At 38.6% G+C, this 17,967-nt stretch overlaps 1 long non-coding RNA gene across 2 annotated transcripts in view; it reads right to left on the bottom strand.

The window, feature by feature from the left end:
- LOC141581631 (uncharacterized) overlaps positions 1–17,967 on the bottom strand; it is a 57,184-nt gene that overhangs the window by 26,023 nt on the left and 13,194 nt on the right. Inside the window, exon 3 of one of the 2 annotated variants that reach the window (XR_012514384.1) lies at positions 8,506–8,603. This is a non-coding gene — a long non-coding RNA (uncharacterized LOC141581631). Of the gene's footprint in view, positions 1–8,505; positions 8,604–16,461; positions 17,765–17,967 lie in introns of those variants that run through there. The other variant, XR_012514385.1, reaches the window with a different exon arrangement.

The following is a 17,967-nucleotide window of genomic DNA, read 5'->3' as shown; positions in this document are numbered from 1 at the left end:
AAGTCTTAACTACTCCAGCATCAACTCAAAGTCCAAAACCAAATCTAAATAACATCAACTCACAGTCCCAACTCTCATGATATAAGCCATCTAAAGCAGTTGTGGATGTGACTTGTGATAGGATCCATCCTGGAGCAAAACTGCTCTCCATTTGTGAATTTTAGAATCAAATAAATTATCCACTTCCAAAATACAATGGTAGGACCAAAGTAGGACAGACATTCTCATTCCAAAAGGGAGAAATTGGAAGGGAGAAAAGAGTCACAGGTCCCAAACAAGTCTGGAATCCAGCAGGGTAAATTACATTAGGTTTCAAGGGCTGAGAATAATCCTCCTTGATTGTTAATAATCCTCCTTGATTAAATGCTCTATCTTGGTGGCTTGCAGGGTTGGCAGATGTACCCTCTCAGCCCACTGGGGTGGCAGCACCACTCTCTCAGTCCAAGGAAGTAATATTGAACATCTGTGGCTTCTTCCTCAGGATAATTCTTCATTTCACCCTGTCTCTGTCCCTTTCAGTCCAAGTTAACAATGTTTCTGCTGGTATAAAACTCTCAAAAATTATATTGTTCTCTTGTGCAATTCACAAGACTTCAAGCCATGAGACAAGAAAGCGCTCCACATGTCTCTTGTGCATCATGGATAATCACCTCTCTCTTTCTGGCCCCTGTTGAGATGACTGGTTGGATTCATGAGTCACATGTCTAATTTCTTCAGCAAATGATTGGTCAGCCACACTCTTGGCTCTGCTTTCAGAGTGCACTATCCAGATAAGCTTAACATTTTCCAAATCATCAAGTGTTATTTCCTTTTTACCTCAATTCATTACTCAATTTTTTTTATTTTCCCTCACATTTTACTGTAAGCAGTGAGGGGGAATGACTCTGCCTTTTCCACATCTCGCTTGGTAATCTCAACTGGATGTCCAAATTCATCACTTACAAGTTTTATTTTCTACTTAACAGTAGAACCTAATTCTCTGCCACTTGTTAACAAAGATTATGGTTTTTCCAGTGTACAATAATATTTTGGTAAATTTCTGAGACACCAGCAGAAACACTTTTTTTAATGAAGATATGTTTTTATTATTATTATACTTTAATTTTCAGGACACATGTGCAGAATATGCAGACTCATTACATAGGTATACATGTGCCATGGTGGTTTGCTGCACCCATCAACCCATCATCTACATTAGGTATTTCTCCTAATGCTATCCCTCTCCTAGCCCCTACCCCTTGACAGGTCCCGGTGTGTGATGTTCCCCTCTCTGTGTCCATGTGTTCTCATTGTTCAGCTCCCACTTATGAATGAGAATATGTGGTGTTTGGTTTTCTGTTCCTGTGTTAGTTTGCTGAGAATGATGGTTTCCAGCTTCATCCATGTCCCTATAAAGGACATAAACTCATCCTTTTTTATGGCTACATAGTAGTCCATGCTGTATATATGCTACATTTTCTTTATCCAGTCTATCACTGATGGGTATTTGGGTTGTTTCCAAGTCTTTGCTATTGTGAACAGTGCTTCAATAAACATACATCTCCATGTGTCTTTATAGCAGAATGATTTATAATCCTTTGGGTTTATACTCAGTAATGGGATTGCTAGGTCAAATGGTATTTCTGTCTTCCACAATGGTTGAACTAATTTACACTCATACCAACAGTGTAAAAGCATTCCAGTGCCATTATATTTAAGATGATGTATATATTGTCTAAGATACTAGATGCTTTCAAGATTTTCTTTCTGTGTGTTTGGCTTTGAAATGTTTCACTTTGATGTGTCTAGGTGTGGATCTTCTTTTAGTGGTTTTACTTAGAGTGCATTGAACTATTGAACTTATAGGTACATATTACTGGGTTTTTAAAAATCAAATTTGGGAAGATTTTATCCCTATTTCTGTAAATATTTTTTCTGCCTCTTTCTCTCTCTCATTCTGAAATTCTCACTGTGTGCATGTTAGTACACTTGATGTTGCTCTTCAGGTTTCTAAGGCTCTGTTAATTTTGTTGATTTATTTTTCTTTTAGTTCCTTAGACTGAATATTCTCCATGGTCCCATCTTCAAGGTGATTGATTTTTATTCTTTTGCCTTTTCAAAGCTACTGTTGAACCAGTCTAGCAGATTTCTAAAATTGTACTTTTATCTGAAAATTTCTATTTTTAAAAAATAATTTTTGTTTCTCTATTGAGGTTCTTTATTTAGCAAGGCAGTGTTTTCAAACCTTTCTTTAATTCTTTAACCATTTTTTCCTTTTGTTCATTGCATGAATGTCTAATGGCTGATTTAAAGTTTATGTTCAGTAAATTCAAATACGGGATTGTTTTGAGGCACTTTCTATTTGCTACTTTTTCCTGTGTATGGGCCATATTTTCCTGTTTCTTTACTTTTTGTTGTTGTTGTTGTTGTTAAAAACTGGGCAGTTAGGCTAGGTGTGATGGCTCAGGCCGGTAATCCCAGCACTTTGGGAGATCGAAGCAGGCAAATCACTTGAGCTCAGGAGTTCAAGACCAGCCTGGGCAACATGGTAAAACCGTGTCCCTACAAATACAAAAAAAAAAAAAAATTGTCCAGGAGTAATGGTGCATACCTGCAGTCCCAGCTACCTGGGAGGCTGAAGTGAGAAGATTGTTTAAGCCCCAGAGGTAGAGGCTGCTATGAGCTATGATCGTATCACAGCACTCCAGCCTTGGGCAACAGATGGAAACCCTATCTCAAAAAACAAAACAAAACTGGGAGTCAGTTAAATAACATCATGTGACAACTTTGAAAATCAAATTCCCTTCTCCTTAGTGTTTGTTATTGTCACTGTTGTTCTTACTATTTCTGTTGTTTATTTTGTAACTTTCGTGAACGAATTCAGTAAAGGCTGTATCCCTGATAGATTGCAAATGACATCTCTGCTCAGTTAGCTTAGTGGTCATGTAATCACTGGACTGCAGTTTCCTTAAAAGCTTTTGAACCAGTAGATCTCCTAGTCTTTGCTAAGAAGCTCTATGTGTGTTGGGTATGCCTCAAAACTCCATCGGTTTCCAACTTTGCTTAGCCTTCACTTCCTGTTTGTGCAGGGCCTCAAGATGAGCCGGCACTGAGAGACCTAGGGCCTAGGTCAGAGGTTAAGATTTTTTCTGGGTACCCACAGAGCACTGCACATGTGTGTGGACTTCTTGATCCCTAGGAATATGTCTGAGCTCTTCAAAGGCTCCTATCTCATTTCCAGATTTTGCTTTTAATACTTGTCGGTGCTTTGTCCTTTTTACAGATTTTCATGGTTTCATTTTACACATAGTATTTTTTAGAAATTAAAAACATTTTCATAGCACTGGACTAAAAAAATGACAATAACAACAAAAAACGGCACATAGTCCCACAAGTTTAAATAAACAGCTTTATAATTTATTTAGCCTGTTTTTAAGAAAACTCACTTTACTGGTTTTGAAAAATCACATATACTCATAATGAATTCACACAATGCAGCAAAGTACAAGATGAAAATTTTCAAAGAACATTAATTGTAAAAATTATTATGTTCTATAAATCAATTTAATCTTTATCCATGCTTATGACCAATTCTTTTAGCATATCTCTCAATTCCTAATTTTTAAACTTTGATTTAGCCCTTCAGTGGCTCTATTCCATTGTTAAGCTTTTATTTCTTTCAAAAAAAAAAAACTCAGATTCTATCATGTTTGGGAACAATAGCTAGTTTCCTCTATATTTGATGGATATTTTAAGGTGTAAAATAATCTCCTGTCATACTTTTATTTCTTCATTTTATATGTGTGTGTGTGTGTGTGTGTGTGTGTGTTATTGTCTTCTGGAATTGAACGACGCTTTAGAGAAACCTAAGTTCAGTCTACTATTTTTCCTCTTGAATGTCTTCCTGCTCTGTCTTGATGGATACCAGAAGAATTATTTATTTTTCCTTAGTTTAATATCTTATTTAGATTATGTCTTGTGTGGAGTGTTCTGTTTTCGTATTTTTCCTGTAACACAATGTGCTCTTTTTTATATACAAGCATCAAGGTTTGCTTTTCATTCATTTTAGGAAAATTTTCTGGTATAATTTAAATTCAATTTATATTACATTTATTATGGCTCTATTTCAGGAACATCAAAATTCCTTATGTTAGATCATTTTATATCTTTTTTTCTGTACCTATCAGCTTCTCTTTAGTTGCATTTGTCTTTGTGAAATTTTCATTCACTTATTATCTGATGATTGCAAGATTTTTCTCCATGCTGGTAATTACAGTTTTAGCAATATCAGTTCTCATCCTTTCTGTTTCTAATTTGTTTATGCTTTAGTTTATTTCATAAAGTTTATAAACTACGTTTCATTTTCCTGTATTATCCTCTCATCTTTGAGCTTTCATTTCATTGATGTTAATATTACCATGCAACTTATGCTGTACTGAATATTCTAAGAAATTTTATTGTTACTCCAATTATGAAAAAAATATTTTCCCATTTTGGTCAATTGTTTTTCCCAGGCTAAGTGCTTTGTTTGACTTTTACATGATATGTTTGTTTGACCTTTTTTTGGCTCTGGATTGTTTGCACAATTGCCATGTTATTTCTATTCATCTTGGTCATGCTGGGCAATTCTGCCCAGATATCCTATTTTCTGTGAGCATATACAAATAGCTCTTATTTCTGGGGTGAGTTTATTTTTATTCTTGAGCTGGAATTTGAAGCTTTAATATTTCTGGTCCTACTCTTACTGCAGGTCAGTAGATATCTGTTTCACATATTTTCAGAGATGGTGCCATTTGTGATGCTACCATTTCATTATGTGGTTTCCAGCATTGCTGTGGTCAATGAAGTGAGAAAGGATGAAGAATTTGTATCTGCTCTCGAGTACTTTGGCATATAAATGACATACATCAGTTTTGTTTAGATACTATTAAATGGCATATAGCTCCAACATAACTGGAAAGAAGCTGGGAAATGTAGGGGTACTCATAGAATACTTGGATCATTACTGTCTCTTCCATAATATTCAACATACAGTCAACATAATACTCAACATACAGTCAACATGGTTTTCTATATTTGTTAGCTTTTCTATCTTCTTTGTTGGATTCACTGTCAGGTTCATCCTTCCCATGACAGGACTATTATAAATTCTATGATTATATTCCACCAGTTTAGCTATCACAGCACCGAGAGAGTTTCTTTTCTCAATAGCTCTTGCAAATTCCCAGGGACAGATCGAATTGGTCTCACTTAGGTCTCATCTCTATCCTTCAAATAATTACTGTGGTCATGGGAAAATAGTGCTGTGACTGGCCAAGCCTGTGTGTCTGTTGTTTCTGAAAGTGGAGCAGTTCTGTGTGGAATGCAACTTTTTTAAGGTTAAGATGTTTGTGGAGAATGATTGGTAAAAAAGTATTCAGAGGATCTTGAAATTCAGAGGAGCCATTAAGAGTAATCTTACTCTTGAATTCTGTTACTCCAGAGTGCCAAAAAGCAAAAAAAAAAAAAAAAAAAAAAAAAAAAAAAAAAAAAAAAAAATCAATAGCTTTATAAGTAACTCTTATCCCAAGTTACTTTACTTACCTATTAACACAACAAAATGTCTATGTACATTTATATACTCTAAAGATATAGAGATCCAAAAAGGTTGTCAAAAACCTTTAAGTAATCCCAGCTGTTACGGGTTGAATTGTGACCACACAAAAAGAGATGTTGAAGTCCTAATGCCCAGGACCTCAGAATGTGATCTTATTTGGAAACAGGGTTATTGGAGATAGAAAGAAGTCAAAATGATGCCAAATTGGAGTAGGTAGGCCCCTACTCCAATATGATTTGTGTCCTTATCAAAAGACTGTGACGTGAAGACAGAGACACAGGGAGAATGTCATGTTACAGCAGAGGCAGAGATTGGAATAATCAGCTGCAAACCAAGGAACATGAGAGATCCCTAACAAACCTCCAGAACACAAGAAGAGGCATAGATTATCCTACAGATTTCAAAGGAAGTATGGACCTGCCAATATTTCAGTTTTAGACTTTGACCCTCCAGAACTGAGAGGCAATAAATTGTTTTAAGCCACCCAGTTTGTGGTGCTTGTTCAGCCCTAGGAAAGTAATATACCAAGTTTTATTTATTTTTTATTCAAAGACATCACTACTTACCTTAGCAGCATCAGGAAAGTAATGCCTAGTAGTTGCCTGCTTTAAAGTTCCTATTAAATGCCCACTATGCTCATTAGGTTACTTCTACATGGTAGCACGGGTATACTGGTGATAAATTCTTCCCCTGCCTACCCCTCTTTTTTTTTTTTTTTTTTTTTTTTGAGACAGAGTCTTACTCTGTCACTCAGCATTCAGGGTGGAGTGCAGTAGTGTGATCTCAGCTTACTGCAACCTCTCCCACTTGAGTTCAAGTGATCTCCTGCCTCAGCCTCCTGAATAGCTGGGATTGTATGTGCCTGTCACAGCGCCCAGTTAATTTTTATATATTTAGTAGATACAGGGTTTCACCATCTTGGCCAGGCTGGTCTTGAACTCCTGACCTCGTGATCCACCTGCTTCAGCCTCCCAAAGTGCTGGGATTACTTATGTGAACCACCTCGCCCAACCTCTTTCTACTTTTTTTATGTGAGAAGACATTTATTTCCCCTTCATTATGGTAAGATATTTCCACTGGGTATAGATTCTAGATGAACTTTTTTTTTTTGTTTGCTTGTCTTTGTTGTTTGTTTTAGTACTTTAAAATGCTGCTTCACAGTTTTCTGGCTTGCATAGTCTCCAGCAAGAAATCATCTGTCATTCTTATCTTTCTTCTGTACATATATATCTTTTTTCTTTGGCTACTTTTAGGATGTTTACCTTTATTACTGGCTTTAATCAATTTGATTACAGTGTATTGTGATGTCACTTTATTCATGTTTTTTGTGCTTGGAGTATGTTGAGTTTCTAAAATCTATTGGCTGATATTTCTTATCAAATTTGGAAGAAAAATGTAGCCATTATTTTTTCAAAATTTTTTTCTCTTCTCTTTCACTCTTTCTTTGGGGATTACAATTACATGTATATTTGTCTCCTTGAAATTGCCCAACAACTCAGTAATACTCTACTTTTTTTTATTGAATCCTTTTTCTCTCTAGTTCTTTTTTGGATACTTTTTATTGTCTTCAAATTTACTAATCTTTTTTTCCTCTAATGTCTAATATTCCATTAATCTTGTCAAGTGTATTTTTCATCTTTAGATCTTCAATTTGCACCTCTTTGATACATTCCATACTGCTACTTTACTTATTCAGTCTTTCTCTAGCTTCTTGAACATGTTAAAGTAAGTTACAGTTGTTTCATTGGGTTTTTCCACCTAGCAGTTCTATCAGCCTTGTCATTTCTTGGTTGGTGTCCACTTGATTTTTTTCTCTTCATTATGGGTGGTATTTTTCTACTTTTCTGCATGCCTGATAATTTTTAATTTAATGCCAGGCAGATAAAAATACATTTTATCTTATTGAGTGCTAGATATTTTTGTATTACTATAAATATTTTTGACCTCTGTTTTAGGACGCGATTATATTACTTGGGAAAATTCAGTCCTTTTGGGTCTTACTCTTAGATTTTGTTAAGCAAGATCAGAGCAATGTTTCATGTAGGGTTAATTATTATCCACTCAGGCACTCTATTATAACTGGTAAAAACAGGAAATATTCCTTCCCGTGACTTCTAATCATTCTGAGTATTTTTAATATTCTGATCTCAAGTTGTATTTTCACATGTGCTTTTTAAATTCTCTGAAAAATACTCGAGGTGGACCCTTTGCAGATCAGATCACTGGGGTTCTGTCTTTCTGCAGCTGTCTCCTCTCTGCTACTCTGACCTGTGAATTCTATCTGCTTTGGTTTCCCTGGACCCCTACTTCCATCTCTGCAACTTATAGAGAGACCCCAGGTTCCATCTGGATCCCCTGTGACATGGTAATTGCCCCATAAACTGCATACCTTGACCATACCTCGGCTTTCCATTGAAACTGCACTCTGTAACCCTAATGTGACAGGCAAGCAGTTTTGGCGCCTGCACCATTTTAAGAAAAACTAAGACTTGTAATAAGTAACTAAGGTCTGTAATTTCCACCCTACTCAGACAATGTGTAAACTAACTCTTATCTTGACTTCTGTGAACCAGTTAAGTAACAATCGGAATGTCCAAAGGCCACTGGCCCTCGGAATGTCCAAAGCCCCTCACCCTCAGGTTTATAGAATGTCCAAAGTCCACTGGTCCTCAGAATGTCCGAAGCCCCTCACCTTCACCCCTGCCCAGGAGGTAGTTTATGGGCATAAAAGGTTTTGACACCCTCCTTTCGGGGCCACAGGTTAGAGAGATGTGAATCCTCTGTGGCCGCTGGCAATAAAGACTCTGTTATTTGGCCTAGTCTTTCTCTCAGCAGTGATTTCGCTCTCACTTGGTTATAACACCCCCAACCCCTGTACACACTGTAGAAACTCCCAGGAAATAACCTGGGAGTACTCACCTTGTACTCACCTTGTTTGCCTCCTATCTCTCAGGGATCAGCATTTTTCATTGCCTCCTATCCAATGCCTTGAAATGTTTTTAAAGATATCTTCTCAGAACAGGAAACTCTGAAAAAAAAAAGAAAAAATATCTATTTTGTCCATTTTGTTGTTGTTGTTCATTTCACAGACGGAAGGGTAAATCTATCTTTGTTACTCCACTGTATTTGGAAGCAAATTTAGAAAATATTTTTTATTTTGAAACATGACTTAATGTACTTTTCATAATTTTTCCTTTTACCCTTTTTGCCCTTTAGCTGTTACTCCTCATTTAAGAAGATATTAGCCATAATGAATCACTGTACCCTAAAAGGTCCTAGCAGATGTGAGTGAGGCCTTGCTTGGCAGCAAAGAGCATGGACTAACTACCAAAGGCTGGTGAACAATATTATGAAACTCTCAGGGAATGATACAAGAGCAGAACAGCAAGGATCTGGGGTCCACTCCTCATGACACCATAGCTTCACAAAACCCTCAGGACTTAGATGCACTGTAGTGAAAGAGGAAAAATCCCTGAATTAAAGAGAGTACATTTCTTCCAATATAACAGAATATATTTAAATTATATAACTCTCTACACATTGCAGAGAAACATTGCAAAACATTGCACAAATGGCATCTTAGGAAAGCGATGTTTGTTTTGGTGGGGGGGGGATGGAAGATTGATGTTGTATAAATTTTTAGCCATCTTGGATTGAGGTGATAATGACTTATTAGAAATGGGTATGGGTAAGAAGATATCAGGACAATTATGTAAATTTTGGATTAACATGGAAATTCCCATGGAAGTTGAAGAGGTCCCTTAGGAAATGAGTTTAGAATGATAATTAAAAAAAAGAAATGGTAGGAGGAAGTAAGGTGTGCCAGGAAGCGGAGAAAGAACATTCAAAGTAACTGGCAAACAAAGCAAGTCAGGGTTTGCAGAACAGAGAGTTTTAAGAAGTGGGCTGTTGGTGGTATTTTGGGTATAGAGGGCATGTTATATTAGGGTGGAAAATTCCCAGCATGCATGCTGACACTCCTGCCTACCACACCCTTACCAGCCAGGATTGCAGTATAATGGCATTCCTTGTACTTGGGCCCAGACATATCCTCACAAGTCTCCTCAAGAAGGTTTTCCAAGTTTGCAAGATGAGACTTGTTTAGTTTATTGGATCTAATGTTAGGGACTCTGACTTGTAACTTGACCTTGGCCCTGTGATTTTCTCTCTCACACTTATACCTTGCCTGCTAGCCAAGCCAAATGAATTTCCAGTCCATTTCTCTCTATTATACAACTTGAAATATCTCAATTGATAATAATGTTTTATATTTGTATAATGCTTCACCCTTTATAAGGCGTGGTTGTATCTTATACAGATCTCAAAATAGAAATGTTGAGATGAGCAAAAATTATAGTTATAATTTGTGGCTGATATAACTGGAAATAACAGGTTAAATGATTTTCTCAACACTATACACCTACTAATTAGAAAAATCAAGAGAAAACAAATAAATCTCTGACTCCCAGTTGTATTCTGTTTCAGCTTAACTGGTTTTGTCATTGTGTGGATAAGAGTTCTATTTTTTTATTCTCTGCTTTCCACCCTGAGTTCTGTATCACAGGTGAGGCAGAACTGCTTTGCTCACCTGTGAAGGAATATCAAATTATTCAGAGGGCTACTTGTGAAGATCGCTTGATTACTCATTGAACGTTTGCTATTTTCTGTATATTACTTCTCATAGCAACCCTTTAAGGTAAATATTATATTATTTTATGTATGGGAAAACAGAGGCTTGGAAAGTCCAAATAACTTACCCAAGATGAGACCATTTGTTGGTAGGGTTGGAATTATAACCATCATCCCATGATGAACTAATTCTATTAGGCCTTTCCTGGGCATCAGCCTCTCTAGAACTAAGACTCTGCTGATAGCTATTTGTTCCTTTAGTTATTTATACTTCAGACATTTATTTGGATGCTCAGACCCCATGCAAGGAACCATGAGAGGTGTAAGGGATAACAGAATGAATGTTTGGGCCTTCTGTGAATTCATGGTCCACACACTGTCCTCTGTCTGAGACCTACACACCTAGACCATTATTGTTCCTTGACTTGCAAAGCAATTCATTACACTGGAAAAGTCAAAGTGGCGTTTCATAATTAATCCTGGGACCTTGATTCTTCATTATTTTATCTTTCTTTCTTTGGAGCCTATGTGGATGGGGGCAGAATCTGGAGAGCACCAAACCTTTTAGCAGCCTGATCTTTGCTAGCATAAAAATGTCCTTATTTCACTGGTGCAAATTTTGTCCCTTGAGGGTAATGTCTGGGCAAACTGACAATGTGTGGGTGGTTATCATCGCCATCTGCATTTTGCCTTGTAGGGAATCTTAGAGTAGCACCAGCTGTTATATATGATTTTGGGAAGTTCTGAGTCCTCAAGGAAAAGCACAACATAAGGACAAAATCCTCTTGCTATAAAGAGAATATAAGTGTATAAAACCTGGGGGTGGAGTGAAGGGCGAAGCAATTTCTACATTTGTTATAGCTAGAGTTTGCTTTTGTGAATGCCTAAGTACTGGCAAGACAAGAGAAATGCATATACATTCAGAACATAAAGTCATGAAACTTGTATTTGTGTTTGGCTCGTGGGAAAATGTCATCACAGTGGGCATTCAAACTTGCCACCAAAGTTTCAGAAGAGAAGAGTTAATGCAGAATTCCCAGGGTCTGTGTTTCCCAGGGTCAAAGCTAAGTTCTCATCCCACGGTGAACTTGGAATGAAACAAGCCTGAGCAATTATGTCTCATCTAATTTGATCCTTTGTCCCTGGGAGGCCTGAAGGTTTATAGTGATGAGCTATCCAGAAAAAAATGGTTATCACATTTAACTTTCTTTAACTTCTATCAGAAAAGGAAAAGTAAGCAATACTCTTTATCTCTCTTAGAATACTATGCAGCCATAAAAAGGGTCAGTTCATGTCCTTTGCAGGGACATGAATGAAGCTGGAAACCATCATTCTCAGTAAACTAACATGAGAACAGAAAACCAAACACTGCATGTTCTCACTCCTAAGTGGGAATTGAACAATGAGAACACATGGACACAGACTGGGGAACATCACACACTAGGGCCTATCAGGGAGTAGGGGGATAGGGGAGGGATAGCATTAGGAGAAATACCTAATGTAGATGACTGGTTAATGGGTGCAGCAAACCATCATAGCATGTATACACCTGTTTAACAAAACTGTACATTCTGCACATGTATCCCAGATCTTAAAGTATAATAAAAAATTTTTTAAAAATTAAAAACTTAGAGAACCTTGAAAGATGAACCATCTTTCTTTTGGTCCTTACACATTACTAATGAACATTTAAGCATATTAGTTATTTAGCAGATTATATTTCAACTTGCTATGATATATTTTGTGAACATTAATCAAAAAATATTTAGTGATTGATCCGTACAAAATTACAGAGTATTCAAAGTATGCAAAAGTTTAAGGCTGTCCCCAAAATCATTAAATTAGCAGTTTATGAAGTTGAGGAAAAGTCATTGCCTCAGTATTTCCAGAGGTCATATGTTCATAGCTAGTTCTGTGGTCTAACATAATACTCCAATTATATCTTCCCAAATTTTCCAGTTAGAAATAATCTCTCTCCCTCTTCCCACTCTATTTTTTACTCTCTTTCTCCTCCAAATTCCCCATAACATTTTGCTTGTATGAATATTATAGCACTTTGTATTCTCATCACAGTCTTCAATATAATAAGAGCCAAACTGCGGCTTCCACATGCCAAGGGCTTTATCTTAATAAAAAATAACAGTAACTTCCATTTATGAAGAAGATATTATGTGTCAAATGCTAGGTCAGAGTTTTTGAATCTTCAAATAATTTTATAAGATAGTCATTATTAGTATTATTTCACAGGTAAGGCAGTTGAGGATTAATTATGCTATATAACCTGCCCAAGATCACAGATTTGGAAAATAGGAGTGATGATGTACAAATGCGGGCCTCCTAACTTCTGAGTCTTTGCATTAATTAAGACTTCCTACCAGCTTTCAACATGCCAAATTTACCTTTGTGTTTTTCCCACCCTCACCTTTCACACTCACCATAACTCATTTAGTTGAATGAACATGAAAGAGAAAACATTGAATGTAAAATCTTTTTATACCTGAGCTTCTTATGACATAAACTGTATACAGTTGGCTCATTTGCCAATACAAAAATGGACCAGAAACAAATCCTGATCTCTTGCTGCTTAGTCCATCTTGCACAGCTATAACAGGATACAACATACTGGGTAATCTATAATGAACAGAAATGGACTGGCTCACAGTTCTAGAGGCTGGAAAATTCAAGTTCAGTGGGCTGGCATCTTGTGAGGACCTTCTTGGTGTGTCATCTCATGATGGAATGGCAAATAGGGCATGAGAGAGAGTAAGAGGAGACAAATTTGTCTTTTAATAAGGGATCCACTCCCGTGATAATGTAATTAATTCATTCATGAGTGAAGTGTCCGCATGATTCAAACATCCTCCTTTGGGCCCTACCTCCCAACATAGCTGCATTAGAAATCAAGTTTCTGCCACTGTTGTGTCTCCTCTGCTCCAGAAGCTCCTAGGTGAGGCTACCACAGCCCCTGTTATCCTGTGACCCGCAGGTACTGGGAGATCCCTAGGGAGGACGCCAGAACATTCAGAGGCTGGAAAATGCTCTGGTGTAGAAACATCTGACGGCACTGCCGGAGAGAGCTGCCTACCCAGTTCAGAGAGATTCCCACTGGAAATTCTTTGTGTGAATTTTATTACAAGTGGGTCGATCTGACATATGCAGGGAGAGTTGGAGCAAGTGAAGCTACACTTTGTCTAAAGAAGTCTGGCCTCTGAGACATGATCCTCAGGAAGGGTTTCTGTGTTGCACTGAGACCGGTGGCCCGTGCACAGAGCAGCAGTGAAGTTTACTTGAGCAATCTGAATTTGAGCATGCTGCCTAAATTTGTGGAAGAAAAGGCAAATTTTGATGAGATTCTTGAAACTGTTTTACCCATCAATGGTTTGCCCTCTGGAGACAAAGTCGAGTTGGTCCTCATGAACTCAAAGCTGCTTCTTGCCTCTTGATGTCCTAGGCCTGCACATTTAGTGTGTCATGCCACCATTTCCTGGGCTGTGAGGTTTCCACTGAAAAGTCTGCTGTGAAATAAAGGCAAAGGGCTCTGAGAAATGCTTCTTTCTTATAGAAGCAATACCAGAGGCTTCTCTTTATTCTCTACATCCAGTGTGTAATAAGCCAAGAAAAGTCATCACCATGAATTTATAACATGTAGCATACAAATGTTCCTTTTGAGGCTGTTGAACATGAGAAGTTGTGGATGCCCAAGATTCCTATTAGAGATGGGATCAGGTCCTTGGATATCAGTGAGGAAAAAGGCAAGGTACTGTTAGCTTCCATTAACTCTATGCCAAGCAAATTATAAAAATGCACATTTGAGAGCTCCACCAAGATGGCCCAATAGAAACAGATTCTGGAGTGCAGCTCCCAGCAAGAGTGACTCAGAGGGCGAGTGATCATGGCATTTCCAACCAAGATACCAGGTACATCTCAATGGGACTGGTTGGACAGTGGGTGTAGCCCAAGGAGGGCAAGCTGAGGCAGGGTGGGGAGCTGCCTCACCTGGGAAGTGCAGCTGACCGCAGGACCATGCCCTCCCACCCAGTGGAGGCCATCAGGGGCTTTTCCAGTGACCGGGCACTCCGGTTCAGATACTGTACTTCTCCTGTGGTCTTTACGGCCTACAGGCCAGGAGGCTCCCACTGGCCAACAGGCAGCATGGGTTGCTAGCACAAAAAAAAAAAAACACAAATCTGGGTGGCAATTTTAACTGGCACCTGGAATGCCTGGGAGACAGAGCCACACATTCCCCTGAAAAAGAAGGGGCTGAAGGCAGGGAGCCAGTTGATCTGGCCCGACGAGTCACACCCACACAAAGACTAGCAATCTGAAATGCACTGGCTTAAGAGTTTCACAGCCAGCACAGCAGTGTGAGTTCAACCTGGGAAGGTTGAGCTCCCTGATAGGAATGGCATTTGCCATTACCAAGGCAGTCCGTCCATCATTACTGACACAACCTGCCATTACTAAGGCAGTCCACCATTACTAAAGCAGTTCTAACTTAACTTGTATAAACAAAACCTCAAGGACATTTACACAACAGCTGGACAGAGCCCGCAGCAGGTAAGCCACGCCTCTGCAGGCAGACTGCATTCCCTCCTTGCTGGGCAGGGCATCTCTGAAAAAAGGCAGCAGCATGTCGGGGACTTATAAATAAAGTCTCACCTTCCCGGGACATAGCACCTGGGAAAAGAGGCAGTTATGAGTTCTGCTGCAACAGACTTCCTAATGTAGGTGACAGAGCGATGGAGGCACCAAACCACCATGGCATGTGTATACCTATGTAACAATCCTGCAAGATCTGCACATGTACCCCAGAACTTAAAGTAAAATTAAAAAAAAGAAGAAATTAAGTTCCCAACACATACACTTTATGGGATATAGTTAAACCTTAGAACTTACTCTCTTCTAGAAGAAGCTTGTGTTCAGCTTTGGCCATGGTCTCTGGTTGCTTTCAACAGCCTAATGCCCTGAGATCTTTCGTGTATATTTACTTTTTCTGATGTTGATCCCAGTAGTACCTTCAAGTATGCAATCCAGGCATGTTATTAGATTTAATGCACTAATCTGAGTAAATTTACTGAAGGAAAAGTATCTTGCTTCTCTCCTCTCAAGAAAAATGATAAATAAACCTCTCAAAACTATAGATAATCTTATCAGACTAATGAGTTTCATCCATCCATGCATACATTCATTCACTTACTCATTCTCTCAAATGCTCCTTCATTCTTTCAGCACAAAATGTTTTACAGCTTGACATAATTTCTACCTTCAAGTTTACATTTACTGAGGACAACCAGCAGCTAACTAGATGCTTACAATAGTGTAAACACTGACCCTTGTACACAGTAGTATGGTGACAAACTCCTGGGTTTTCTGGGATGTGGGACTTACACTTTTTCAAAAATGGAGTAGTTCCTGGCAAACTGGGACATTCGATCACCTTCGCTGTGGGAGTATAGACGAGGCAACTCATGACTTCGCTTGAAAAGGCAAATGAACATACCCCAGAAGAGGTGGTTCTAATGCTGGAATCTCAGACCAGGCAAGTGGGAGGTTCAATTCCTTAGCAGCCTAGCCCAGTGGTGCCCACCTTATATTCTCCAGGGATTTCAGGAAGAAGGCTCGTGATGGGGACTGAATATTTCTTCCTCCTCCTCAACACACACACACACACACACACACACACACACACACACACACACTCAGAGAGAGAGAGAGAGAGGAGAGGAAGAGAGGTGACAAAAACACAGACACAAGCAAGCAGGCAGGCAGCTTTGGCCTTTCTGAATGAAATTAAGGTTTTTTTTTTTTTTTTTTAAATCCTTTTTAAATTTATAATGAACCATCTTATACATTTTACCTCTTTCTGTAATCAAAGCTTGAGCCATATTGCAGGGCATCTAAAGTAGAATGCTTTTTGGAATTTTAAATCTGCTGTATTTCACCCTGCAGATAGCAAACAATGAAGAATCTTCATGAGAGGAAAGAGCAGCTAAGCATTGTAGCAGCCTTCTCATTCGCTGGGTGCCACTGAGTCACTGACGATGGTTCCTAGGGTATGGCAGAGTCACTGCAGAGGCTCTTGTGTGTGATCCAGGCAGGAGCACAGGCTGAGCCACTGGTGAGGACAGATGCTGACTGTTCCAGAGGCAGAGCACATCTCTGGAGGCTTGCTATGTAAGGGTGGGGCAGAGCTGCCTGAAAACATAATAATTGCTGTGACTATGATTATGAGTGCCTTTTAATTGCTGTTGCATCAGGACAAATATTTTGGAAAGGAAAAAGTAGGGCCTTGTCTTATAAATAAATGATCACTTATAATATTTAAATAGCTGATTATAATATGTAACTTTAGAATACTTGGCTTCACCTTGATGCTAAGTGCTTCCTGCAAGATATGGCAAATTCATGGCCAGCAGTAAGCAGTTTAGATGTCTGGTAACTCAAAATACATACTTGTGCACCCTTGTTTAAGAAAACTTGTGTACATCTGAGTAATGGATAAATCAGAAAGTATTTGATTATGTAATATGGAGATTTAGGATAATTATTTCAGGAATGTATCAGAAAATATGTTGTATTGAAAAATGATCTGCTTTTAATTGTCCATTTCCAAAACCAAAAACAATCTTGAAGTTTACATAAAGCTAATGAGAATGAAAGTTATTTTCTCAATTCCCTAATCTCCCTTCTATGAAGTAAAACACAAGTCTGGTATGACATAGTGGAAGAATTTTACTATAAACAATAGTTTATCACAGGATACAATCCACCCAACATAAAGAGTAGAAAACCTTTTGCTGAGAAGAAAATAAGAGGAATTTAGAGACCATGTCTCTAGGATGGGAATGTTGCTGCTAGAGTCCCTGAAAGCAGACCTAGCACCTTGTATCTCCTGGGCCTGGAGCAATCACTTCCCAACAAAACCCAGCTTGGTTGACAGGGAATGAAAGAACATGCTGGCTCTTGCCCTGTTTCTGGGATCATAATGGTGGAAAAGCAATGAAGCTGTGGGCAGAGGGAATTTTCTTGATAGACAGACCTGTAATAGTCTACAGTCTTCCATAGACTGCCCACAGGAGCCTGGATCCATGTAGGAGAATAGGAAGGGGCCCAAGGTCAGAAGACAGCCTGCAGGGCAGGGTTTGGTGGACTGTGGTCTGCAGGCCAACTCCTTGTACTGCCTACGTTTTTATGGCCCTGAGATGAGTTTTTTGTTTTTTTTTTTTTTATTTTAAGGGAATATAGAAAAGAAAATGATGGTGAAGTAAGAGAGGGAAGAAAATGAGAGTAAAGGAGGAAGAAGGAGGAGGAAGAGAACAATAATAAACAAGAAAAGTAATGTGACAGAGACTGCATGCAAAGCCTAAGGTACTTACTTTCTGTCTCTGTATAGAAGAAGTTTGCTAAGCCCTGGTACAGAGCACAGGGACCTCATACTTACGACAAATCAGTCACTGCAGACTTTGGTATTAGGAGCCTGGACAAGCCGAAAAGTCCAAGTGCTGGTAGGAACATCCAGGTGAATAGCAGCACAGAGTCCAGAGCAAAGCAGACATGCCACTAAAGAAACCAGGAAAGCAGGAAGGAAAGCCATGTCACAGAAGCTTCTCTACATAAGTCCATGAGGATAAATAAAGTTCATCCTGAATCCAGACACAACTCAGAAAAGAGAAGGAAGGAAAACTCTGATGGGAAAGGACAAATGGTTGGGAGTCTGAACTTTTAATTGAGTATCCCATGAGGCTGAGTTAACCCGAAAAAGA

The sequence above is a fragment of the Saimiri boliviensis genome, chromosome 16 (genome assembly GCF_048565385.1).
Source record: "Saimiri boliviensis isolate mSaiBol1 chromosome 16, mSaiBol1.pri, whole genome shotgun sequence".
In the NCBI taxonomy this organism is placed as follows: domain Eukaryota; kingdom Metazoa; phylum Chordata; class Mammalia; order Primates; family Cebidae; genus Saimiri; species Saimiri boliviensis.
This window is presented reverse-complemented; position numbering and strand designations above follow the sequence as displayed.